Source organism: Microcaecilia unicolor, chromosome 3 (assembly GCF_901765095.1).
Source record: "Microcaecilia unicolor chromosome 3, aMicUni1.1, whole genome shotgun sequence".
Classification (NCBI taxonomy): Eukaryota; Metazoa; Chordata; class Amphibia; order Gymnophiona; family Siphonopidae; genus Microcaecilia; species Microcaecilia unicolor.
Window position 1 is genome coordinate 136,964,264 of NC_044033.1, and position 26,784 is coordinate 136,991,047.

Consider the following 26,784-nt stretch of genomic DNA (forward strand, 5'->3'; position numbering starts at 1 on the left):
CATTTGCACTGACCAAAACATGGTGCAATGTAAATGTATGTGCCTACATTAGGTGCATATCCCCCTCATTCTATAACACGCATAAATATTAGAAATGCCCCGTTCCACCCCTGATTTCCGCACCCCCTTTTTCAACTTGCACATAAGATTTCACGCACATATATTTCAATTAAATCTAATTAGTACCATTAATTGGTTAACAAGCCAATTATTGGCTCTACTTAGCTCGCTATTTAATTAAATTGCATGTACAAATTGGGTGTGCACCCAAATTTGCACATGTGATTTTTAGTGACATTTATAGAATTTGGAGAATAACATGTAATTACGTATATTACTTGTATTTTCAGTGGCACTAGCAAAATATGCTTTGATCCATTTTAAAAGAATGTAGAGGTCGGGACATATGCAGTTCCGATGGTATTTTCGAAAAGGATCTGCTGAAATAGAGCCTTTTCTATTATACCTGCGGGAGTGCATGTGCATTTGCCAGCATATGCGCATGCAGCAGGAATGGCCAATTTCCGAAAATGGTCCCTCAAAAGTAGGGGCATTTGTTTGAAGGCACATGGTGGTTTTATTGAGTGCGGGAGAACTCTATAGCATTGGTCTTGTTCTTGCTGTGTTTGTTTGGTGCCATCCATTTAAGTCACTAACAGATTTGTCTTTTTCAAGACAAGGGTATTTTCTATTAATGGATGATTGATCCTTTTGGATGTAGATACTATCATCAGACCACCAACGCAGGCATTTAGAGCCAAAACATGGACCGTGTCGGGTCTGATTAATAAAGCCAAGTTGAGATGCCCCTACTTTTGAAGGCTCCTTGTGGTTTTTTGGCTATTTGCTTGTGATTTTGCGTATTTAGCTCCCCCTCCTTTGTGTTCTGTCTTTCGATTTACATAAATGCACATTGAAAAAAAATGGAATCAACCTGGTATCTTACATATGTAATTAGCAATTCTGCAACTTACATGAGGTGTAGGTTCCCCATTTCAGAAATCTACATGAGTAAGTGATGACAATTAAGTTGTGAGGCTACTATTCTAACATGGATTCATTCTGGTGGTGGTCAAAAACTACATGGGATAAGGGATATTGTTTCTGTTAATCTCTTGTGTAAAGTCCTGGCCAAAATGGCCACTTTTGAAGGTGTCACTGAGCATCTGAAAAACTGTTGTAATATTATCCCCATATATGTGCACTCTTTGTGAAAAGGGGCATAAAGCTGTAGATATCCATCCTGCTCAAACCCCAACCAAGTCACACCTCATTGCAATCTATGAGCTCCTTTTACAAAGCTGTCCTACTGATTAGCAGCATGCTAAATGCAAAGAAGTCCATTCTATTCCCATGGGCTTCTTCACAATCAGTGCACCACTAATGGTAGTGCAGCTTTGTAAAAGGAACCCTATATGCGGTACAGATTACCATATGTAAATAGCAGCTTTCTGAAGTCAGTACTTACACGTGTGTATGGTATATATATATATGTAAAATAGCACTATTTACACATGGAAATCACAAACAGGGATTCTATAATATAGGGATAATTTGAAATGCTAGAGAGACATTTCAAATTATTTCCTGGACATTTTGAACTAATTATTCCTCTTATCACATTAAGTTTAAAATAAATGACAGTGCTCTCCTTTCTAACAGGCAGACCTGAATATGAACAAGGAGCAGGTAATAACCCCCCGTTCTTTCTCAAGCACAAAATTAATTTCAGATATGGAAATCATTGTATCCTTCTTCTACTCCATAACTGAAAACAAAATAACAATGCATTGCAGAATTTATATAAAAAATAATGGGCCCCTTTTACAAATCTGAGACAAAAGGGGGCCTGCGCTGGTTTCCGCACATGTTTTTGATGTGCGCCAAAGCCCCCCTTTACTGCACAGGGTAAAAGGCAGGTTTTTCTTATTTTCAGGAAATGGCCGTGAGGCAAGTGACTCACTTGCCACGCAGCCATTTCGGGAGGGAGCATTTACCGCCACCCATTGAAGTTGCGGTAAGGGCTTCCATGTTAACCTGGCAGTAACCTCGCAGCGTGCGGCACTGACCAATCACCACCGGGTACACATTGGCGCTACAAAGATATGAAGCTCACTGGGGGTGGGAACTACCACCAGACTGCTGCGGTGGCCCAGTGGTGCTTCCTTTTTAGCAAGCAGTAAGCCTTCATTGGGCTTACTGCCTCTTTGTAAAAGGGGCCCAATGTTTTCAATGCATACAACCTTGTCAAAAGTGGTCTACGGACTTTGGGATTTCTCCTACTTTGGATCTATAATACTTGACACATCTGGCCTAACACAATTACAAACACATCTAGAAGTACTCACATTAGCCTTCTCCTTAAGTCACTTCACTAGCTCCCTATCCGTTTCCGCATTCAATTCAAACTTCTCTTATTGACCTATAAGTGCATTCACTCTGCCACTTCCCAGTACCTCTCCACTCTTGTTTCTCCCTACGCCCCCCCTCGGGTACTCCGTTCTGTACATAAATCTCTCTTCTGTCCCCTTCTCCTCTACTGCTAATTCCAGGCTCCGTTCCTTTTATCTCGCTGCACCTCACGCCTGGAATGGACTTCCCGAGCCTGTACGTCTAGCCCCGTCTTTGGCCATTTTCAAGTCCAGACTAAAAGCCCTCCTCTTTGACGCTGCTTTTAACTCCTAACCACTACTCCCTTGCCCTGTCCTTTTATCCCCACCTCTTTATTCCCTTACCATAGTTGTTCTGTCTGTTTACCTGTCTTATTTAGATTGTGAGCTCTTTGAGCAGGGACTGTCTTTTCGTGTATGGTGTTCAGTGCTGCGTATGCCTTATAGCCAGTGCGTTTTTTCTAGCAAAAAAGGTGCCGGTACTCAAATGCTAGGTCATCCTTCAGGGCTGGGGTGATCACTGAAGGACCCACTCCACAATAGCCAGGCCTTCTGCAACCAGTCACAGAATCTATGACAAGGCAGAATTGGCATGCAGGGCCTAAGCTCTTTCATTTAAAACTTGGGGTCCATGGGTCAATTTTAGCAGACAATGGAAAAGGTGCCGGTACTCAGTACCCCCTCAAAAAAAGCCCTGCTTATATCGCTATAGAGGTGATAAGTAGTAGTAGTAAGTACTCACCACTGAGGAGGAATACTGATTTCCACTTGTAGCAGCAGAAGTTTTGCAATTCAGGAAGCTTTTCTCCCAACTATTGTCCCTCACATCAAAAGTTGCTATGGTTGCACATTTAGTGGATAAGCCGATGTCACATTTTTCCAATGGATAGTCTCACTTTTTGTTTTACCTACAAATAAACATTGATATATTAGCTACTGCTACTGATTGTCTGTTGAACAAACACGATATTTGCCAGTCTCAGCCGTAAAATCTGCTCCCCAACACTGCAACAGTTTTCTAGTAATTTTGCATGTCTAGGATTATTTTGAAACCACCTTTCTTCACAGTTCAATCTTGTGCCTTCTATTTACATGATAAAGAGATAATGAGGTGAACAGCTCTGAAAGCAATGGGCTGTCAAGAAAATGAGAGCTGGTTCAATTATTTACAGGTGTTTCTATTCATGAAACAAAAGAAAAAAAATGTAGGGAAGGGGGGGAAATAATTTACCTGTGTATTAGTCAGCTGTTCAATAGGACAAATGTCTAGTTACTAGAGCAATTATCTCATCATACTGTGAAACACACCAGGCAAAAAAAAAAAAAACCTCCATAGGCAAAGAATGCATTCTCTTATATCATGGTTTGTACTGTGGTTTTGCTTTATAACAAAGGAAGGTGCTGTCATGTTTCAGCTCTAGGAATGAGATATTAGACCACAACCTCTTGATGCATTATAAGGGCAATTCTATAAATATGTGCCTGCATTTATGCACTCCAGGAGCATGTAAATACCCACAAAATTGCCAAAGCTGCAGTAAAAGAGGCCCTGTGCTGGTGGCAGTGCAAGCTTGTGCCGCTTAGAGTCCCCTTTTACCACAGCGGGTAAAACGGTGGAAAAAATGGCCGTGCAGTAAGTTCGCACTTGCCTTGCAACCATAAGTACATAACTATTGCCATACTGGGAAAGACCAAAGGTCCATCAAGCCCAGCATCCTGTTTCCAACAGTGGCCAATCCAGGTCACAAATACCTGGCAAAATCCCCAAAACGTACAAAACATTTTATACTGCTTATCCCAGAAATAGTGGATTTTCCCCAAGTCCATTTAATAAGTTTATGGACTTTTCCTTTAGAAAGCCGTCCAAACATTTTTTAAAACTCCGCTAAGCTAACCGCGTTTACCATATTCTTTGGCAACAAATTCCAGAGTTTAATTACATGTTGAGTGAAGAAACATTTTCTCTGATTCGTTTTTAATTTACTACATTGTAGCTTCATCGCATGCCCCCTAGTCCTAGTATTTTTGGAAAGCGTAAACAGACGCTTCACATCTACCCGTTCAACTCCACTCATTATTTTATAGACCTCTATCATATCTCCCCTCAGCCGCCTTTTCTCCAAGCTGAAGAGCCCTAGGTGCTTTAGCCTTTCCTTATAGGGAAATTGTCCCATCCCCTTTACCATTTTCGTCACCCTTCTCTGTACCTTTTCTAATTCCACTATATCTTTTTTTCAGATGCGGCGACCAGAATTGAACACAATATTTGAGGTGCGGTTGCACCATGGAGCGATACAAAGGCATTATAACCAGGTCTGTGGAGTTGAGTCGTGGAGTCGGAGTCGGCAGCAATTTTGGGTACATTGAGTCGGAGTTGGAGTCGGCAAAAATGTACTGACTCCGACTCCTCATACATTTGAATAAAGTACTTCTCTGCTGTGAATAAAGCTTAGTACCTAGTTGTTTCACTAGTGTGAAGTCCAGCTGAACTATTTTCCTGGAGAGCTTCCCTCTGCTCAGTCTCCCTTTGCATTTACTGACCTGCTGTAGAGCACCTCCTCTCTGACCCCACAGTGAACTTAAGCTCCAAGAGAAGATCATTCAGCACACACAGATAAGGCAGCAATGAGACTCCACCCAACTTCCTCTCTCTCTGCAAGAAGAGCTTTATATTTTAGTGGAAGTGGCACACCATTCACAATGGCAAAAAGAATGTCAGGAAACATGACAAAGTCTGCTGTTTATGAACACTTTACAATATCAACAGATGGGAAACATTATGTATGTCAATGTATTATAGAAGATGATGATGGTGAAAAAGCATGTGATGCAAAAATTAGCAGTTTCAGTGGTTATGAAAAAAATGCACCTACAAGAGCATCAAATTAAAAAAGACACTTGCAGCGTTTCCATCCTAAAGTGTTAGAAGCTGTGAATGAGAAAGATGGCAATGAAAACATTCCATCTACTTCAGGGTCAATAAAAGATCAGAAATCTACTGGAGGCCAGACACAACTATCAAGATTTTTTACAGCTGACAAAGTTACTATAACAATGACACCAGAAAAATTCAAAAACCACATCATTGAAATGGCAGTAAAGAATATTATACCACTATCTTTTTTTTCACAACCAGCCTTTTTAGGCTTAAATGGAGAAATGGCTAAAAAGCTTGGAGTTTCTCTGGAACGAGAAAGTACAGTGGGGGAAATAAGTATTTGATCCCTTGCTGATTTTGTAAGTTTGCCCACTGACAAAGACATGAGCAGCCCATAATTGAAGGGTAGGTTATTGGTAACAGTGAGAGATAGCACATCACAAATTAAATCCGGAAAATCACATTGTGGAAAGTATATGAATTTATTTGCATTCTGCAGAGGGAAATAAGTATTTGATCCCCCACCAACCAGTAAGAGATCTGGCCCCTACAGACCAGGTAGATGCTCCAAATCAACTCGTTACCTGCATGACAGACAGCTGTCGGCAATGGTCACCTGTATGAAAGACACCTGTCCACAGACTCAGTGAATCAGTCAGACTCTAACCTCTACAAAATGGCCAAGAGCAAGGAGCTGTCTAAGGATGTCAGGGACAAGATCATACACCTGCACAAGGCTGGAATGGGCTACAAAACCATCAGTAAGACGCTGGGCGAGAAGGAGACAACTGTTGGTGCCATAGTAAGAAAATGGAAGAAGTACAAAATGACTGTCAATCGACAAAGATCTGGGGCTCCACGCAAAATCTCACCTCGTGGGGTATCCTTGATCATGAGGAAGGTTAGAAATCAGCCTACAACTACAAGGGGGGAACTTGTCAATGATCTCAAGGCAGCTGGGACCACTGTCACCACGAAAACCATTGGTAACACATTACGACATAACGGATTGCAATCCTGCAGTGCCCGCAAGGTCCCCCTGCTCCGGAAGGCACATGTGACGGCCCGTCTGAAGTTTGCCAGTGAACACCTGGATGATGCCGAGAGTGATTGGGAGAAGGTGCTGTGGTCAGATGAGACAAAAATTGAGCTCTTTGGCATGAACTCAACTCGCCGTGTTTGGAGGAAGAGAAATGCTGCCTATGACCCAAAGAACACCGTCCCCACTGTCAAGCATGGAGGTGGAAATGTTATGTTTTGGGGGTGTTTCTCTGCTAAGGGCACAGGACTACTTCACCGCATCAATGGGAGAATGGATGGGGCCATGTACCGTACAATTCTGAGTGACAACCTCCTTCCCTCCGCCAGGGCCTTAAAAATGGGTCGTGGCTGGGTCTTCCAGCACGACAATGACCCAAAACATACAGCCAAGGCAACAAAGGAGTGGCTCAGGAAGAAGCACATTAGGGTCATGGAGTGGCCTAGCCAGTCACCAGACCTTAATCCCATTGAAAACTTATGGAGGGAGCTGAAGCTGCGAGTTGCCAAGCGACAGCCCAGAACTCTTAATGATTTAGAGATGATCTGCAAAGAGGAGTGGACCAAAATTCCTCCTGACATGTGTGCAAACCTCATCATTAACTACAGAAGACGTCTGACCGCTGTGCTTGCCAACAAGGGTTTTGCCACCAAGTATTAGGTCTTGTTTGCCAGAGGGATTAAATACTTATTTCCCTCTGCAGAATGCAAATAAATTCATATACTTTCCACAATGTGATTTTCCGGATTTAATTTGTGATGTGCTATCTCTCACTGTTACCAATAACCTACCCTTCAATTATGGGCTGCTCATGTCTTTGTCAGTGGGCAAACTTACAAAATCAGCAAGGGATCAAATACTTATTTCCCCCACTGTATAAGGAAACTTATACTTGAAGAGGCCAAATGTAAGAAGGAAGAACTAAGAAAGTCTGAAGGGACGTTTTGTCTTTATTAAAATGGATGCATGCACACGTCACAGAGTCAATTATTTTGCAATTAATGTTAGATTTGCTGATGAAAACAAAAAAACAATAACCCGGACTTTAGGAGTAAAGGACACTCAGGCACATCATACCAGTGAGTATCTGCAGAAGTTAGTGGAAGGTGTTTTAGAAGATTTTGAAATTAAAAAGGAACACATCCTATGTATTGTAACTGATAATGCTTCAAATATGTTAAGCACAATTGAAAAAATGAAGGAAGTTGATGAAGAAAGCAGCATACAAATATCAGAAGATGACAGTTCTGCAATTCAAGAAAGCTGTGAAAGTTTGCTGAAGAAGCATCTAAGCTTATTACCATTCAACATATGCGTTATGCTGTTCATACTCTGCAACTAGCAATAAGAGATGGATTGAAGGATCGTCATGCGGCTACACTAATTAGCAAGTTGAGGCAAGTAGCTGTTGCAGCCAGGATCCCTAAAACAGATGCTATTCTAAAGAGACGTGCTGGAAAAGGAGCCATTTTGGATCAAGCAACGCGCTGGGGAAGCACTTACTTGATGATAAAGAGTTTACTTGAACTAAAAGACTTTCTTGAAGAACTGGACAATGTAAATGTTTCATTAAAAGAAAACCAGTGGGCTCAAGTTACAGAATTAGAAAGGCTACTTACCCTTTTGCTGTTACCAAGAAGCTGCATTATGAAGATTTAACACCAGGTAAATTCTTCTTGGAATGGAAGGGCTTGATATATAACCTTAACAAAAGTGGGGGGTTAATTGCTGATGGCATTGTATCTTCAATGAGGAAAAGAGAGGAGCTCTTGCTGGATAATCAAATTCTCTTAGCTGCTATTTATGTTGATCCAATGATCCGAATTTTGTTGAGCAGTGACCAAATTGCTACAGGAAAACAGGCACTCTATGACATAGCAGTTCGCATGAAAGGGTTGCTACCTGAAACTCATAAACCACTGGATGAAGCTAAAGCTATAAATACTGGTGGTAATGGTAACTCAGGTTCATCCTCTTCAAAAGAAGAAGAGAATTTTCAAGCCTATTTGGACAAAATGGAAGCTTCAAAAGCAAAGCGATGTCGGTTAAGCATGGAAAAGCAACCTGTCAATGTCCATAGAAAGAAATTCATGCAAGAGTTTTTTAAAGGATTAAAAGAAGTGGAAAAGTTTGACCGCTCATCAAAACTGACTATAGAAGAAGCCATCATTGTTTATCCAGAGATTGTCAGTAATACAGCTAGAACCGTAACAGCAATGCCACCCACCCAAGTCAGTGTTGAAAGACTTTTTTCAGCACTGAAAATAATCAAATCAGATTTAAGGGCTTCTATGAAGGAGGATCTGGCAGAAGCAATTCTGTTTCTAAGAACAATATATTTCTAAGAACAATATATTAGTTAATTTTGGATTATGTTTAACAGCTATTCTACAGCTATATATGCCAAGTTTAAATAATATATAAGTTGTTTTAGGTTTTCCAAATGTTTTTGGTTTATGTAGGGGGGGGGGCAGTTCAAGACTTCTAAAATGTTTGAAAGAAGGACATCCACGCCTTCGCTATGCCTCCGCTGACACACACATACCTCCCCTCCCAGGGACCAGGGACCTGCATACTGCTTCGATGGACCTGAGTATGACATTTCAGGCTGGCAAAAAAAGTTTTTAAAGTTGTTTTTTTCAGGGTGGGAGGGGGTTAGTCACCACTGGGGGAGTCAGGGGAGGTCATCCCCAATTCCCTCCGGTGGTCATCTGGTCAAATTGTGCACCTTTTTGAGGCTTGGTCGTGAAAAAAAATGGACCAAGTTGGTCAAATGCTCATCAGGGACGCCCTTCTTTTTTCCCACTATCTGCTGAGAATGCCCATCTCTTAAACACGCCCTCGTCCCGCCTTCAGTAAGCTGCCGACACGCCCCCGGGATCTTTGGTCGTCCCCGTGACAGAAAGCAGTTGAGGACGACCAAAATCGGCTTTCGATTATGCCGATTTGGGCGACCCTGAGAGAAGGACGCTCATCTCCCGATTTGTGTCGGAAGATGGGCGCCTTTCTCTTTTGAAAATGCCTGTTTGTCTCATTAATCCATGCTTTTGAATATGCTCTGTAATTTTGTTCTTAATAGTCTCTACCATTTTGCCCGGCACCAATGTCAGACTCACCGGTCTATAATTTCCCGGATCTCCTCTGGAACCTTAACAATTTAAAAATTTAAAACTTAACGCAGAAAAAACACAATGTCTTGTACTCACCTCACAACATAACACAAACTTCACCACCATAATCACACCATACTGTTCCCTTCCTGTCTCACAAAACTTGAAAATTCTTGGAGTCACCATTGATCGAAACCTCACTCTTGATACGTGAAAAACATGACGAAAAAGATGTTCTGCACCATGTGGAAACTTAAAAGAGTAAAACCTTTCTTCCCAAGATACATCTTCCGTACCCTGGTACAGTCAATGGTAATTCATCTGGACTACTGCAATGCACTGTACGCCGGGTGCAAAGAACAGACAATCAAAAAACTCCAAACTGCCCAGAATACGGCCGCCAGACTCATATTTGGAAAAACTAAATATGAAAGCGCAAAACCCCTAAGAGAGAAACTTCACTGGCTCCCACTTAAGGAACGCATTGCGTTCAAGATCTGCACAATTGTACACAAAATCATTCACGCAGACGCCCCAATCTACATGCTAAACCTCGTGGACCTACCTCCCAGAAACACCACAAGATCATCCCGCAAATTTCTCAACCTGCACTACCCCAGCTGCAAAGGACTTAAATACAAGCTGATGCGTGCCACTACCTTCTCTTACATGAGCACGCAGTTATGGAATGCATTACCTACAAACTTGAAAGCAATCAACGAAACAACTATCTTTCAAAAATCTCTGAAAACATTCTTCTTCAACAAGGTCTACAATGAGAACCTATAGGAGACAATTTACAGAGTATTATAAGTTGTGCAAAATGCTTACCACAGGCATTCCCATTTATGCCTAACATAGACCTAGTGTAAATGCCCAATGCTAGTTTTAGGTGTGCCAATGCGGGTATGTTAGTGTTGTATATGGATGCTTGGGCACGCTAGTGTCCTTATTGAATATGTATGCTGTGTTATTGAGGTGCCGTCTTACAGAATTGCCACCTTTGTGACCTCAATGCAAGTTGTTGTTCAACTCCTAAGAAACAATTATTAATAAAGATATTAAAAGGAGGAAAAAGACTTCAGAAGCTCAGGATAATGCCCTTAAAGTTTCTTTGTTTTTTTTTACCAGACATGCAGCTGAGCAGCTTCCTCACTAGTCTACAAAAAAAAAAACCTCCTTGTTTTGCATATCTTTGTACAATTTGTTTTCTTTCTTACGCATATTGATATATCAATTATCTCAAAACTTCTATAATATTTTTACTGGAGCTGAGCACTTATCTGATGTTCAAAATGGATTCGCTCAACAACAAAAATTATACAAAAATATGCAACGCAAGGAGGGTTTTTTGAAGACTGGTGAGGAAACTGCTCAGTTACATGTCTGGTAAAAAAAAAAAAACCTTTAAGGACATCTTTTTCCTCCTTTTTAATATCTTTATTAAAAATTGTGACTTAGGAACTGAATAACAACTTGCATTTTAGTTTATACTGGGTGATTTTCATCTGGCAAGTTTGGAGTAAATGATTATTGAGTAATCACCTATGTGACCTGCCATACTTATTTAAATATTTAGCATTAGGAACCACAAATACTTTAGGTAGAAAGTTCAAAACAAGAACGGACCAAAAAGTCACAATCCTAGAATGGGGTAACTTGGCAGATTAACAGGGAATAAACAATGTCCAGTATTTATATGCTACAAAACTTGTTACACAAGAGGGAATGATGGTATTTACATTCCATTATTTGATTATTCAACAAAGCAAAGTGGATTACATAAATTAAAATCAAAATGAATTAAACCACAATAAATAACATTAAAGGCAAAAATGTGAAGAAACATATATGATATTTTGCAAGCAAAAATAAATACATAAAATTAAAGAGTTAGTGGATCTTTTACTAAAGTGTGCTAGATTTTGCATCCAGTAAGGGCCCCTTTTACTCAAACTGGGCAGGCGGCACTTCAGCACTCTCCTTTCATGCCACATCATACACCACATATATCCACACTTGACAATTTATCCGACAAAAGAGTGGAATTCATTATTGCCGCAGCACTCTACAACTTCTATATGTAAATACATTCACATTATTAAGCAATTTCATACATGCATACATGTTGTGATTATAAGCAATCAGATATATGATTCAATTTCTATCTACAGCATTTGGGGCAGGGTGGCCTAGCCTTTTGAGTCACGCAGACCCACCGCTGACATGCCTAGGCACCAACATCCCAACTTTACTTAGGGGATCGCTATAAAAGAATCCCTCGCAACTGTTGACTCTCTTTCTTGAAGCCTTCAGCCTCTCCATTCTGTCCATGACTGGGGTAGGCACTGCTGATCATCATTTACTCTGGCACTGGCACCCCTCCATCTAAGAAGGGAAACGCCCTTAGCTTTAGACATCATCCATGCCACTGCTAGAATGGGACAACCACCACTTGACTTTTGACCTTGCTTTGGTCTGCAACATACTTCTGTGTCCTCAATCAGGCTAGGACCCACTGCCTGTGGAATACTGTGATGATAGCCCTACCTCCTTGCAAATGAAGTAGGTGAAGTGGGTGAGCCATCGGACCAGCAGGCAAATTGTCCTTTGGAAACGCTGCCTCTTACTGCTTCCAGTTGCCACCTCCTTTCTCCGCCTCCTGGACTTCCTCTCTGGCTAATTGCCTCCCAGTCCTTCTACCCTTGCTACCTTCCCCTTTCCTATCTTGCTTAAACCTGTCAGCCCTTACCTACCTCCCCTTCCCCTCCCCCATCCCCTTCCTCTGGCTGTGCTGGGACACCGCCCGTTTGTGCTTGTGACCGCCTACAAGTCTGGGTCACTGTCCTAAGCTGCAAAAAAAAGGGGGGCCTGTGCTAGCATCAGCGCATGTTTTTGATGTGTGCTGAGGCCCACTTTTAGCACAGCGGGTAAAAAGCTCGTATAAAAAAAAAAAAAAAAAAAAAGAAATGGCCTTGCGGCACGTAAACTACTTATCACCCGGCCCTTTCAGGGGAGAGCACTTACCATCACCCATTGAGGTGGCAATAAGGGTTCCCATGCTAACCCAGCAGTAACCGGGCAGCATGCAGCACTGCCTGATTACTGCTGGGTAAAAAACGGCACTACAAAAATGTTTTAAAAATTGTAGCGCTGGAAATGGCACATGCTGCAGGTGGGAACTACCGCCAGGCTCCTGCAGTAGCTCGGCAGTAGTTTCGGAATAGCAAACAGTAAACCCACGTTGGGTTTACCGCCACTTAGTAAAAGGGGCCCTAATGTAACATGCACCGAGTGCAAAACTAATGAGGTACTGAGTGGGAGGCGTGACCATCATAAAATCTGCAGATATCATATAAAAATCCCCATTAGTGCTTGGCATTCATATGGAAGCACTTATAGACTTCTAAACAGGAGGCTCTAAGTGGCCCTGTGCTAACTGCATGTTAGCATGCGCTAAGTGTAGCGTATTCTCGGTGCCAACCACTTTCCACACCCAATGCTCCACCCAGTTCCACCTCCTTCCACAAATTGGCCTTAATGCACAACTTACCACATGATAACTGTAAGTATACCTTGTTGGCTGTTAACACATTTCTGCATAAGCTGTTAACATGCCAAATCATGTGTCAACAGCCTAACACACTTTGGTAAAATGGACCCTTAAATAATAAAAAGGAAAGTACAATGGAAAACACTGTCAGAGCAGACAATGTATAGTTAAATCCTCCAATATCGGCACAGTACATTCCAGAAAAACATGTATATAATATCCATCAAAGCTGTTACAGCTTACTATTTTAAATCTGAAAAGTATGGCAACAGAACAGGCCTCAGAGGGAAAGCAAGAGAGGGAGTCCAAAGTATACTCAAAAAAGAGCAGAACCGAATAAGCACAAGGAACCTTCAAGAGTGGGGGCGTCAACTCAATGCGCATTGAACAGACCCGACATGGTCCGTGTTTCAGTTAAACTGCCTGCGTCAGGGCAGGGTCTAAATAAAAAGTACATATGCACATATATGAATATACATAAACCAACAGATAATACATAAGGAAATAAGTAAAAATAAAAACATTAAAAACATGTTATAAATCCATCACATAAATAGTCATAAAAGTACAAGTAATGAAAAATAAAATATAGGACATAGAAAATAATAAATGGAAGCTGCATTTGCATGTTGTTGGTGTTCAAGTATGCCAAACTATCAGAAATGAAGTGAATGTGTGAATATAGTGAAAGATCAATGTCTGCAGATGTGCAAAGCAACGATTCTAGCTAAGGTGCTCTACTGCTTAATATTGACACCCAAAGTGTAAAAATATTTCAGTATTGGTGACGTTTTGTTAAATCTTTTAAGCATTTTCTTTTTCTCATTATTCAATTGCATATTTGCATTCTATATTATGGACGTGTTTGGAGAGGTATGGAGTTTTTACTGCTAAATGTGTTTTAGGTGTTTTTTTCCCACCATTTTATTTCCGTAGGACATGTATTTTCAACTGCATATTTTTACCACTGTTTATTATTCATTTATTTTTATACTAGCCGTTAAGCCCATTAAAATGGGCAAGATTTGTGTTTTGCAAAATGTAATAATTCTCACCTCCATCCATGTCCAGCAAACCTCCTCTCTCCCCTGCCCTCCCCCCATGTCCAGCAGCCCTCATGTATCCCCTGGCCTCCCTCGTCCACCAATCATCCTCTCTCCCCTGCCCTCCGCCCATGTCCAGCAAACCTCCTCTTTCCCTTGGCCTCCCCCCCTGTCCACCAACCCTGCTCTCTCCCATGCCCTCCGCCCATGTCCAGCAACCCTCCTCTTTTCCTTGGCCTCCCCTCATCTACCAACCCTGCTCTCTCCCCTGCCCTCCCCCCATATCCCGCAACCCTCCTCTCTGCCCTGCTCTCTCCCCATGTCCAGCAACCCTCCTCGCCGCCGCTCCCTCCTCCGTGCCGGGCCCCCTGCACTGACATGAGAGCGCCTCTCACCTTCATGTGAAAGTGCTGCAGGCAGCAGCAGATCGCTCTGCTGCTGCCTGCAGCGCTTCCACACGGAGGTGAGAGGCGCTGTTATGTCAGTGCAGGGGGCCCGATACGGAGGGGGGTGGGAGCGGCAGCAACGACGTCAGGGATGGGGGTGAAGGTTGGTGTGCCGGCGATGTTCCTTCGTCTCCAGGCTCCAGCGGCAGCGTCCATTTCCCTCTCTGATCCACCCTCTGACGTCATCATGTCTTGACGCAAGGGCTGGACAGAGAGGGAAGTCTCTACTGCGCATTTGCGGGTGAGTCAGTCACTTGTCATTTATATGTTTGATTTATGCATTCATGCATATTTATTGTTTATTTGGATACGTGTAGATTCATAACACTGTTTCAGTAATTTTTATACAATATCCTACATACATTCAGATAGTTTTTTTTTAATCCATTATTTAACTATTTATTATCTATCATTTATCCTTTGGCAATAGAAATTATGGGCCCTGTTTACTAAGGTGCACTAGCATTTTTAGCGTGTGTTAAAAATTAGCACGCGCTAACAGTGTAGATGCCCATAGGAATCTTATGGGCATCTACAAGGTTAATCTGTGCTAAGGGACCTGTTTACTAAGGTGTGCTAGCGTTTTTAGCAGGTACTAAAAGTTAGTGTATACTAACCGTGTAGATGCCCATAGGAATATGGGCATTTACACAGTTAGTGCATGCTAATGCTTAGTGCGCGCTAAAAACTCCATCGTGCCAAAAATGAAAACCCTTCTCTCTGTCTGGTCAGTAATAAAAGGAGCTCATTGCAAACACTATCAACCTTAAAAGGTTGTTTTGTTGCTGTACATGAGGAATTGTGATATTGAATAAATAAGTATACTGTATCCCTAGTCATGTATCCAAAGTTTACATAGTCCTTTCAAGAAAGTCAGTTAATCGTTTAACTTATTAGTGGAACATTTACCACAGAGGCATGGTATGGTCGCATTTTCACTATGGTAATACTAGAGCCCAACTAAGGAACAGGTTAGTCTTCACTGAACCAAACTTGCTTTCCTTGTGTCCATCACCACAGAATTCAGTTATATCATGGGAGCAAATACATAGACATGTCTGAAACATTTGACAAAGTTGAGATTAGCATATATACCAACTGGGATTTAAAAGTCTGTACTTTAGTGATGCTGCTTGTTCAGAAATCATAGCCATACGTATAGCCAGTTATTCAAATATCACATGCACACACCAGAACAAGCATCCACACACACACACTGCAAAACAACTTCTACAGAGTATATCCCAAACTTTTAATTTTCTTATTTCTATCTTCCAAAATTTTAGACAGCAGATGTACAGATCAGCAGACCCAAAGCAGTCAGAAACAACAGTTTATACCTAATTGTTCAACCACCATTAGGATTCATTCACCTTTGGATTTAAAAAGCAAAACCACGTGCATATAAGGACTAAATAAACGAATTCAAACAAAAGTTTAAAGCAAATGCCCTTAATATGTAATACTTAGTAGCAATAATGAAACAATGATCAAATAAAATTGCTGCCAATGATTAAAATCAACAACGTGAATAGAGCAGCTCCTCCTAGATTTGCTTGCTTCGAGTGTAACGGCTGCGCAGAGTGGAGGAAAAGGAGAGAGACTACAGAAGCAAAAGATAAAAGACAGATCCAGCAGTGGCTTGCCTTAAGTTTCAATGTTTTCAGTTGACCTCCTTGTTCGCGTCGTTGCCTTGCCTCCCCAACTTGGCTGCGCCGCTGCAACAAAAATGAAGCCACATGCGGGACCATAGTCCTATGCAAGCCACTGGTGCCTTGCTTCTGCTGGTTTCCTTCCTCCGCTCCCTCCTCCCAACCCAAACAGGAAGTTACATCTTGCGGGGGTTGAGGAAAAAAACTGGCAGAGAGGCGGTACAGGATCGCAGTCGGCGTGCATAGGGCTATCAACGAACAGCTAGCTTAGTTAAGTTCCAAGTCGGTCAGGGAGGGGCAGGCTGCCACAGATCAAAATGCAGCGGCTGCGAGGAAAAGTTAATCCAGCATGAGGCGGCAGGAGCCTTTGGTGAATAGGCGCCGTTTTATTTGAAAGAGTGTTTAGGGGAGTGACTGCTCCCCCTGCACCCCACCTAGCTACGCCACCACCCTAGAGGGCACTTCTGTGCACTTCATAAAAATGCTCCCAGGTACACATCTCACCTTTGTTCCCTTATATTGTCCCCTGAGCCCTCCGAAACTCACCAAAATCCACTGCCCCCCCCCCCCACTACAATAGCCCTTATGGATCAAGGGGGCACAGTTTCCACCACAAGTGTGACAGGAAGAGGGAGATAGGGACCTGCACCGACGACTACACTACTCAAGGGATCTGTATGCTGCTCTAATAGACCTGACTGTAACATCTGCAGCTGTCATAGAGGGTGGTACATCATATTTTTTATTCACATTTTTGGGGGGTGGGATGGGGTCAATGATCACTAGAGAGTTATTGGGGGTCACCCCTGATTCCCTCCAGTGGTCATCTAGTCATTTAGGGCACCTTTTGTGCCTCATTCATTCTGAAAACAGGTCTAGACCAAAAAGTCTTGATTTTAGTCCTGGACATTTTTGTTTTGTTCCATTATGGCTGTAAAATGTCCAAGTGTTAGGCATGCCCTAATCCCGCCTTCAAAACACCCAGAACACGCCACCTTGTGATTTGAGCGCACTTCTGATGGACTTCATAGAAAAATATCTAAAAATCGGTTTCAAAAATACTGATTTGGATGCTTTTGCGAGAAAAACGTCCAAATGCTGCTTTATGCCACTTTTTTTAGATGTTTTTCTCTTTTGAAAATGAGCCCCATGGTCATTTTAGCCCACTGTTACCAGTTTTTTTTATGAATATGTTTTCTAAAGTGTGTTTATCTTGTCACTTTTTCAGCACCAGCGCTTTTTCTGGCATCCTTCCATTGAACTGAGGTTTGCAGCTGCCATTTATCTCGCTTGTTTTTCACTTGGTTCTAGTTCATCTGTTTGTTTGAAAGACACTTTCCTATTCACAATGTACTAGCAGTTGTCAATGCAATTAGCACAGTCATCTCCATTTTTTCACATGTTTAGCACTGCCATAGAATATAAATTAAATGTCAGCGTGTTCACTATTATTCTACTTCACCTGCGCTAATATTTTTATCCCTTGGGTTTCAATATTAAGCAGTAGAGCACCTTAGCTAGAATCATTCCATTGAACATTTGCAGCCATTCATCTTTCATTGTATTCACACATTCATTTCTTGACATTTCCAATTGTCTTTTTCAGACCACTTCCTCTAATGCAGAGGATTTTTCTTCCTTTTTGATTGTTTGACATACTTGAATATCAACAACATTAATAGGTATAAGGAGCATGCAGTATCCATTTATTTTCTATGTCCTACGTTTTGTTTTTCATTACTTGTACTTTTATGACTATTTATGTGATGTATTTGTAACATGTTTTTAATGTTTTTATTTTTATTTATTGTCTTATGCATTATCTGTTGGTTTATATATACACATACATACTCAGTGCTTATTGAACAGATCTACATGATCCGTGTTTCAGTGAAACTGCCTGAGTCAGGGATCTAAAAAAAAAAGTATATATTGACTTATATATATATATACTTTTTATTTATACCCCTAATGCAGGCGATCTTGTCGAAACACGGACCGTGTCAGGTCTGTTCAATAAGCACTGAGTTAACGAACCCCACTCTTGAAGCCTCCCTGTGCTTTTTGGTTTCATCAGAACATGGCCACAAACTACTTCTTTCCTTTCTGCTACCACCGCTAATACTTGTCTTCCTGCCTTCCCCTGGGCTTGGAGTAGATGCCAACAGATTATAAAAGAAAAAACCAGAAACGTGTTTTTTTTCTTATGATTTTTAAAATTACAATATCATGCAAAACATACTCATTCAGAAATATATATGGTACAGAGCAAAATAAAGGAAAAACTTAAGCAAACACTGCTCAAGAACTAAGGGGCTCATTTTCAAAAAAAGATAAATGTCTCAAAAACGGCATTTGGACATTTTTCTCTGAAAAAACATCAAAATCACAATTTGAGATGTTTTTCTCGACAGTGCATCCAAATCAAAAGGGGGCATGTTGGGGGTAGTATTTGGGCATTCCCAAAATGTGGACGTTTTTCTGCAGTAAGGGGACAAAGTAAAAATGTCCAGGACTAAAAGTTTGATATTTTGGTCTTGACATGTTTCAGGGGTCCTTTTACTAAGCTGCATCGAAAAAATGGCCTGTGCTGTTGTAAACGCATATATTGGATGCACGCAGATCCATTTTTCAGCGCGCCTGCAAAAAAGTCCTTTTCTTTAGGCTCAAAAATGGACGTGTGGCAAAATGAAAATTGGTGCGTGTCCATTTTGGGCCTGAGACCTTACCGCCACCCGCTGACTTAGCAGTAAGGTCTCACGCATTAACCGGGTATTAATTGTCAGCACGTGTACAATGCCGATTACCACCCGGTTAGCGCCGTGTGCTGGAAATTTTCCGGGCCGTGTAGTGGGCGCGTGTAAAAAAAATGAAATTACCACCCAGGCCATACGGTAGCTAGGCAGTAGTTCTGAATTGGCACGTGTTGGGCACACGTAGGCACCTACGCAGCTTAGTAAAAGTGCCCCTCAATATCAACTAAGTTAAAAAAAAGTACAAAAAATGAAGAGATGACCACTGGAAGGATTAAGGCATGACCCCCCCCCCCTTAATTCCTCAGTTGTCACTGACTCACTCCCACCCTTCAAAGATGTTGAAAAAACAGTACATACCAGCCTCTTTGACAGCGTCAGATGTTAAGGCCAGTCTTGTCAGAAGAGCAAGCAGGTCTTGAAGTAGCCTAGTGGTTGGTGCATTGTACTGTAGAGAAGGGGACCAAAGCCCATGTCCAACTCTATCTATACACTTGTAGTAAAAACTGTGAGTCTTCCAAAACCCACCAAAAACCTAATGTACCTATATATAGGTGACACTTGCAGCCATAAGTGCTATTGTAGTGGTGTATAATTGGGTGCCGCAAGTTATTGCTGGGATTTGGAGGCTCACTATACGATATAAGTGGGTATTGGTGAGATGTGTACATAACTTTTATGCGAAGTGCAATGCAGTGCGCACTAGGGTGCTCCATTGCTCTGCTGGGATATCTGTGTGCCCCCCCCCCCCCCATCACCCTCAAACATCCCAATGGCTTGTTTTTGTCTGTTTTTCCTTTGGACAGAGGATTTTATTTTTTTTTCAAAAACTGACCTAAAAGATAGATGCACTGAGCACAAAAATGCTCCTTCACCTATATTGGTGTAACATGACAGTAGCACAAAGTGTGCTATAAAAAACATAGTCACACTGGCAACCAGTCCTTCTGCTCCATCTGTTCTTGTTCTGGGCTAATGTGTATTAACCTATGAATTCACCTCGTAAGATTGATTTATATACACAGAAAGTTCTAATGTGAGTTAATATGTATTTTTTTATATTAAAACTGATGTGTGAAAGAAACAGGAAAAAATGCATGAAAATCAGGGAATAATCAGAAAAAAAAAAAAAAACAAATTAAAAATGTTTTGTCTCTGGAGATCCCATTTTTAAAAAATAATTTTTAACTGATTCTACTCCATCAGGAACACCATAATGTAACTTGGTTTTAAAAGCCACATTTGTTAGTGTTCTGGGATGCAACCCTGCTTGTGAAAAGACAGCACAGGGCCCCATAAATCACCAGAGGCCTGGCTCACCCATAGTCATGGCTTTAGAATTTACAGCCAGAAGTTAGTTATTAATGTGGCTGGTACAAACGGTATGTTAAAAATGCAGAACAGCAGGCTTGTGTATGTCTGAAGAGTGGTGCAAATACTAGTTATGTGCATTTTTAGACAGTTCCACTTGGAAATGCTTAGTATATGATTGGCCTCATTACAATAACTGACCACTTCCTTTTCTTGACATGCCAAATAACTCTTCTGTCAACACTAACATCTAGAACTGGGCAGAGGCCACACAAGCAGCACAGGCACGTTGGTGTTCACCAGAAAGATCAAGAAGCGGAAAACAATGCAGTTCCACAAATCAGTCACCATGCTACTTCATTTTAATATCAACATAATTAGTGAGCCAACACTGTGATGTAGAAAGCAATAGTTAAGTGCTAACACTCTCACTGCTATCCTATCGCCATCAAGCACACTACATCTGGCAGATTTTGCAAGATGTATAAATCTAGTTAGAGAAAAGCATAGAAACTTGGAAAGGAATATCTTTAATTGATAATTGTGCCAGGATTATGAAAACGATTCATTTATATCTCAAGGACAAAGAGAAAATAATACTGCAAGAAGATAATATCCATTTCAGAACACACGTGGCAAAGTCTCAATACAGACATAGCACAGAAATGAGCTGCAGCTGGTTTTCTTGAAGCCTAAAAAACTATGTAACTCATGAGACAATAAGGGGGAAAGTTATCAACGTGGGCTACCGTTAAGTCATGGTTTCATTGCATAACATGGGGCTCTGTGCTAAAATAACCCAACTTAACAGTAGCCCACATTGATAAGTTCCCCCCCTTAGAATTTCATCTATGCATTGCATTTTAAGTCATGAGATTAGAAAAGCAGAATGCATGGATTTCAAAGTCATGTTCTGTGCACGGTTTGGACAATTTAAAAAATATCTGCCGGATTATATATATATATATATATATATATATATATATATATATATATATATATATATAGGGACAACTGTGCTTACTTACCCTTCTTGGGGGTAATTTTATAAATGATATTTTGTACATATACCCCCAAATTCTATATAGTGTGACCTAAGTTGTGAGCAAAAAAAATTGGTTGTAACTCTGTTTTGCGCTCACAACATAGTTGGTAAGGTTTGCGCTGTGCTCAGGTCCAAGAAGCTGGCGGCTGCATTTCCTCCCACATGTGCCTGACTTGATGTCAATTCCACTCCTCCTTCAATAGGAACCCCATTCAGCTTCTGACCCACATTGGCTGTCTGCTGGTCTTGACTGCTATTGGGGACGATTTATAGCACTTTCATCAGCTCCCAGACCATACGTGGAAGAACCAAACTTCACTGGTGAGCTTGTTGCTGCAGCTGCAGTGGTATGTGAGCTGGTGGGCTACCACTTTCTCTATGGAAGAAAGACCTCCTCCTTTCTCCCCAGCAAAGGAGCTTCCAAATTCACTCCAGGATGCATGTGTAATCACCTTCTGGGAAGTCGGCAATGGGCCTGGCAAAGTTCCCTTCACTATCCCTCTCCTTTTCCCCAGCAGGAAGATAACAGGTAAAATTATCAAGGAAAATCACTGGAGTGAGACAGAGCTATCAGTGCCAGCCAAAACATCATGACCCGGCAGCCATTTTGGTTCCCCACCCATGGGAGTATCCATTTAATTAGCACCAATGCATATTTGTTGGAACAGCCACCTTGTTAGGAGGAGTGGCCTAGTGGTTAGGGTGGTAGACTTTGGTCCTGGAGAACTGAGTTCAATTCCCACTTCAGGCACAGACAGCTCCTTGTGACTCTGGGCAAGTCACTTAACCCTCCATTGCCCCAGGTATAAATAAATACCTATATACAATATGTAAGCCACATTGAGCCTGCCATGAGTGGGAAAGCACAGCGTACAAATGTAATAAAAAAAATTTATTTAATACTTTTCTACATCAAAAAGTAAAGCAAAGAGATATACAATAATGGTTCACTTTTGGGCTTATTTTCGAAAGATAAGGACGCCCATCTTTTGACATAAATCGGAAGATGGGCGTCCTTCTCCCAGGGTTGTCCAAATCCGTATAATCGAAAGCCGATTTTGGACATCCCCAACTGCTTCCTGTTGCAGGGATGGCCAAAGTTCAAGGGGGTGTATTGGAGGCATAGTGAAGGTGGGACTTGGGCATGCCTAACACTTGGACATCCTCGACCCATAATCAAAAGAAACAAGGACATCCCTGATGAACAGTTGGATAACTTTAGTGGAGGAGTGGCCTAGTGGTTAGGGTGGTGGACTTTGGTCCTGAGGAACTGAGTTCAATTCCCAGCACAGGCAGCTCCTTGTGACTCTGGGCAAGTCACTTAACCCTCCATTGCCTGCAGCATTGAGCCTGCCATGAGTGGGAAAGCGGGGGGTACAAATGTAACCAAAATAAATTTACCTGATTGTGTTTTTCTTACAACCAAGGCACAAACAGGTGCCCGAAATGACCAGATGAATACTGGAGAGAATCGGGGATGACCTCCCCTTACTCCCCCAATGGTCAGTAACCCCCTCCCACCCTCAAAAAATATATTTCAAAATATTGATTGCCAGCCTCAGATGTCATACTCAGCTCCATCACAGCAGTATGCAGGTACCTAGAGCAGTTTTAGTGGGTGCAGTGCACTTCAGGCAGGCGGGCCCAGGCCCATCTCCCCCCTACCTGTTACATTTTTGGAGGAAACAGCGAGCTCTCCAAAACCCACCACAAACCCACTGTACCCACATCTAGGTGCTCCCCTTCACCCGTAAGAGCTATGGCAGTGGTGTACAGTTGGGGGTAGTGGGTTTTGGGGGGCTCAGCACACAAGGTAAGGGAGCTGTGTACCTGGGAGTAATTTCTGAAGTTCACTGCAATGCCCCCTAGGGTGTCCGGTTGGTGTCCTGGCATGTCAGGGGGACCAGTGCACTACAAATGCTGGCTCCTCCCACGACCAAATGGCTTGCATTTGGTCGTTTCTGACATGGATGTCCTTGGTTTCGATTATCGCTGAAAATCAGAAACGACCAAGTCTAGAGACGATCAAATCTAGGGATGACCAAATTTCAGGATTTGGACGTCCCTGACCGTATTATCGAAACAAAAGATGGGCGTCCATCTTGTTTCAAAAATACTGGTTTCCCCACCCCTGGATGGGGACGTTTTGCAAGGATGTCCTCATCAAAAGTTGGACGTCCCTTTCAAAAATGCCCCTCTTTATATATCAATTAAATATAAACATCTATGAAACCTCATACATAATAAACTAAAAAAAAGACCTTCAAAAAGAGAATAATCCAAAACAATACTGAACACACAATCACATTTTCATAAGTCTGTAGATGAAATTGTACAAGTGATCCAACCTACGATCCCTGAAATGCTAATTTAAATAAATATCTTCAAACCTTTTTAAAAGTCTCTAGTCTAAGTTCTGATCTTAATTTCTGAGATAACAAATTCCATAATAACAGGGCTAGAAAGAATAGAATCTAGCCTGGCTTGGGCTAAGGGGCGAATTACTAATCAGTTTGATTTTGCAATTGCAATGTTGTACATGGGAGATAAAGAATAAGCATTCTAGAAAGATAGAGTAAACAGTGATAGAAAGCTTTATGCACCAAAAGAAGTATCTTGCCTATCTACTGTTCCTGAATGTAATTCACCTTCAGATACTACTGAAACCTAATGCCTGTTTCAAAGACCATTTTACCTGACAAACGCTGTGTTCATTAGATCTGATTTAAGCCATTTAAGGCAAGGCTGTTATACTTAACTATCATATTAGCATTTGCTCAACACCGATGAATAAATCTAGGCAATTCCCTGTTTTCTCGTGATGGTCAAAGTATACACATTATTTATGATATATTTAATGCATATTATAAAACTTTCATAATTCTGAGGGAAGCTGAGCTGCTGAGTGCTCCAGTTCAAGGGATGATCCACAACTTTCACCGGCTTCTGAATTTTAATGTGACATCAAAGAAAGACTAATGCACAATTCTATTAAACTTAGCACTTGAGGCTACTTGCTTTAGGTGAATGATAACACTAAAAGCTATGAGGTTCTTCCATTAATAGTCTGAGCAGGTTCGATGAAAATTTCTCATTTCTATAGCCTATATTTTTGTTTGAATATTTTAGCTTGAATATTTGAACTTAATAAAAATATTTATACAGAAAAAAGTAAGAAGTCAGGAGAGCATGCAGGATGTACTAACTTTATCCAGGTAGTTATTCAGGCAATGGTCTGAACATTGCCAGAAGCCTGATAAAGGCAGGCAGCCACTTTCCCCTGGATTCTATATAGCGCACCTAGAGATCCGTGCTGAAATCGGCTCTGATTCTATAACAATGAGCACAATTTAAGAAGCTTAGCAAGTTAATCAGCAATAACAGCACTTAACAAGCACTAATGAGGACTATTTGGCACTGAATAGAATTCAGGCACATAGAGGTCCTTTTACTAAGCTGCGCTGAAAAGTGGCTTGCAGTAGTTTAGGCGCAGGTTTTGGGCGCAAGCAGAATCATTTTTCAGTGCACCTGTAAAAAAATGCCTTTTTAAAATTTTTGCTGAAAATGGACATGTGGCAAAATCAAAATTGCTGTGCGTTCATTTTGGGCCTGTGACCTTACCGCCAGTCATTGACCTAGCGATAATGTCTCACACGGTAACTGGGCAGTAATGACCTACGCACACCAAATGCCACTTGGCGCACATCTGATACGCGCGTCCAAAATTTAAAATAATTTTTTCGGCCACACGTATCAGACGTGCGCCAAAAATGAAATTACTGCAAGAGCAACGTGGTAGCCGGGCGGTAACTCCTTTCTGGCACATGTTGGGCATGGGTAGAGCCTTACACGGCTTAGTAAAGGGCTCCACAACTCGCTAAGCGTATTCTGTAATGATGTGCACAGGTAGAAAGGGGAGTGGTTATGGGCGGTGGAATGGGTATTTTGTGGGCGTTCCAAAATTTATATGCCTAGTTATAGAATATGGCCCAATACGCCTAAAACTATGTGCACGGATTTACATCAGGTTTTTGTTGGTGTAAATGGATGCACGTAGATTCAGGTGCTGAAATATCATCTACACATATTCTTTAATCGGCACCTAAATCTAGGCAACCATTATAGAATATTCTTAGTTGGCACTGATTTCAGCACTGATTTTTTTAGGCACCATATATAGAATCTCCCTGATCGTGACTAAACAGCTATGGATGGGCTAGAGTATAAATTTTAAAGGGTTCGACGTTAGCTTCAGAACTTTTAGTACAAGAACAGTGCTGAGCAGACTTCTACAGTCTGTGCCCTGAAGATGGCAAGGACAAATCAAACTTGTTGGGCAGACTGGATGGACTGTACAGGTCTTTATCTGCTGTCATTTACTATGCTACTATGTTTAACCCAGATATTCAGTACAGGTATCTGGGTATGGCCTAGTGCTGAATATCTGGCCATTAAAAAAAACTGTGGCAGCCAGTGTTTTAAAAAATGATAACCGTCAAATGCTGAATATTGGGAAAGAAATTTTCTTTCAACAGCATATGTTGTCTTTAAACAAGGATATAGAAAGTTAGTTTAAACAGATCTTAGAGAAAACCCAATGCCTTCTAAAATGTTCAAAACTTTGTACATTTTTCACATTCTGCTCTTGAAAAACACAATTCAAAATGCATTAAAGTAGGAGGTTTTCACTGATTTGCACAACATACTGGGTCAGACCAATGGTCCATCTAGCCCAGTATAATGCTTCCAACAGTGGCAAATCTAGGTCACAAATACCTGGCAGAAACCCAATTAAAAGCACCATTCCATGCTACCAATCCCAGGACAAGCAGTGGCCTCCCCCGTGTTCATCTCAATAACAGACTATGGACTTTTCCTCCAGGAACATGTCCAAACCTTTTTTAAACACCATTACCGCCATTACAACATCCTCCGATGAGTTCCGGAGCTTAACTATTTGATGGATAATATTTCCTCCTTTTTATTTTAAAAGTATTTCCATGCAATTTCATTGAGTGTCCCCTGGTCTTTGTAATTTTTTTATAAGTGAATGCGAGGAACCAATTATAAAAATATTTAAAATGTAACTAATAACAGGAAATCAAAAAGTATTTATTGTATAAGTCTCTACACTCAGTACGTGATAGAATCTCCTTCTGCAGTAATAACAGCCATGAGTTATTTAGAATAAGTGTATACCAACTTACTGCAGTTTTTCCCAAGTCCATTCTAATAATGGCTTATGGAAGTTTCTTTTAGGACCTGCTTATGACCTGGTGAGTAGCACTTGTTGGCATGGCCCCGAATAGTCAATGCAATGCCTAAACATGGCCCAACATTGAATATCTGAACCTAGTTCTGCCTATGCCGGTCAGCACTTTAGAAAATGCTGACCATTGCTGGAAGAATTTTGACTGGTGTGTAATTATTACTAGCAAAAAATCTGTTGAAATCAACATCATGAATACAACTCAGAAGATTTCCAGAGTAATAGAAGTCCTTTAAATCAGATAGGAAATGTTGAAGTTTTTTTGGGAGAACACAGAGGTTATCAATAGTTCAAA

The 26,784-nt window shown here is 41.3% G+C and overlaps 1 protein-coding gene across 2 annotated transcripts in view; it reads right to left on the reverse strand.

The window, feature by feature from the left end:
• CHRM3 (cholinergic receptor muscarinic 3) overlaps positions 1 to 26,784 on the reverse strand; it is an 819,103-nt gene that overhangs the window by 615,973 nt on the left and 176,346 nt on the right. The window contains exon 3 of one of the 2 annotated variants that reach the window (XM_030196387.1): positions 3,133 to 3,298. The exons of the other annotated variant lie outside the window; for it this stretch is intronic. The gene's annotated coding sequence lies outside the window, so the exon portion shown is untranslated. The remainder of the gene's footprint in view (positions 1 to 3,132; positions 3,299 to 26,784) is intronic. 2 annotated transcript variants of the gene reach the window in all.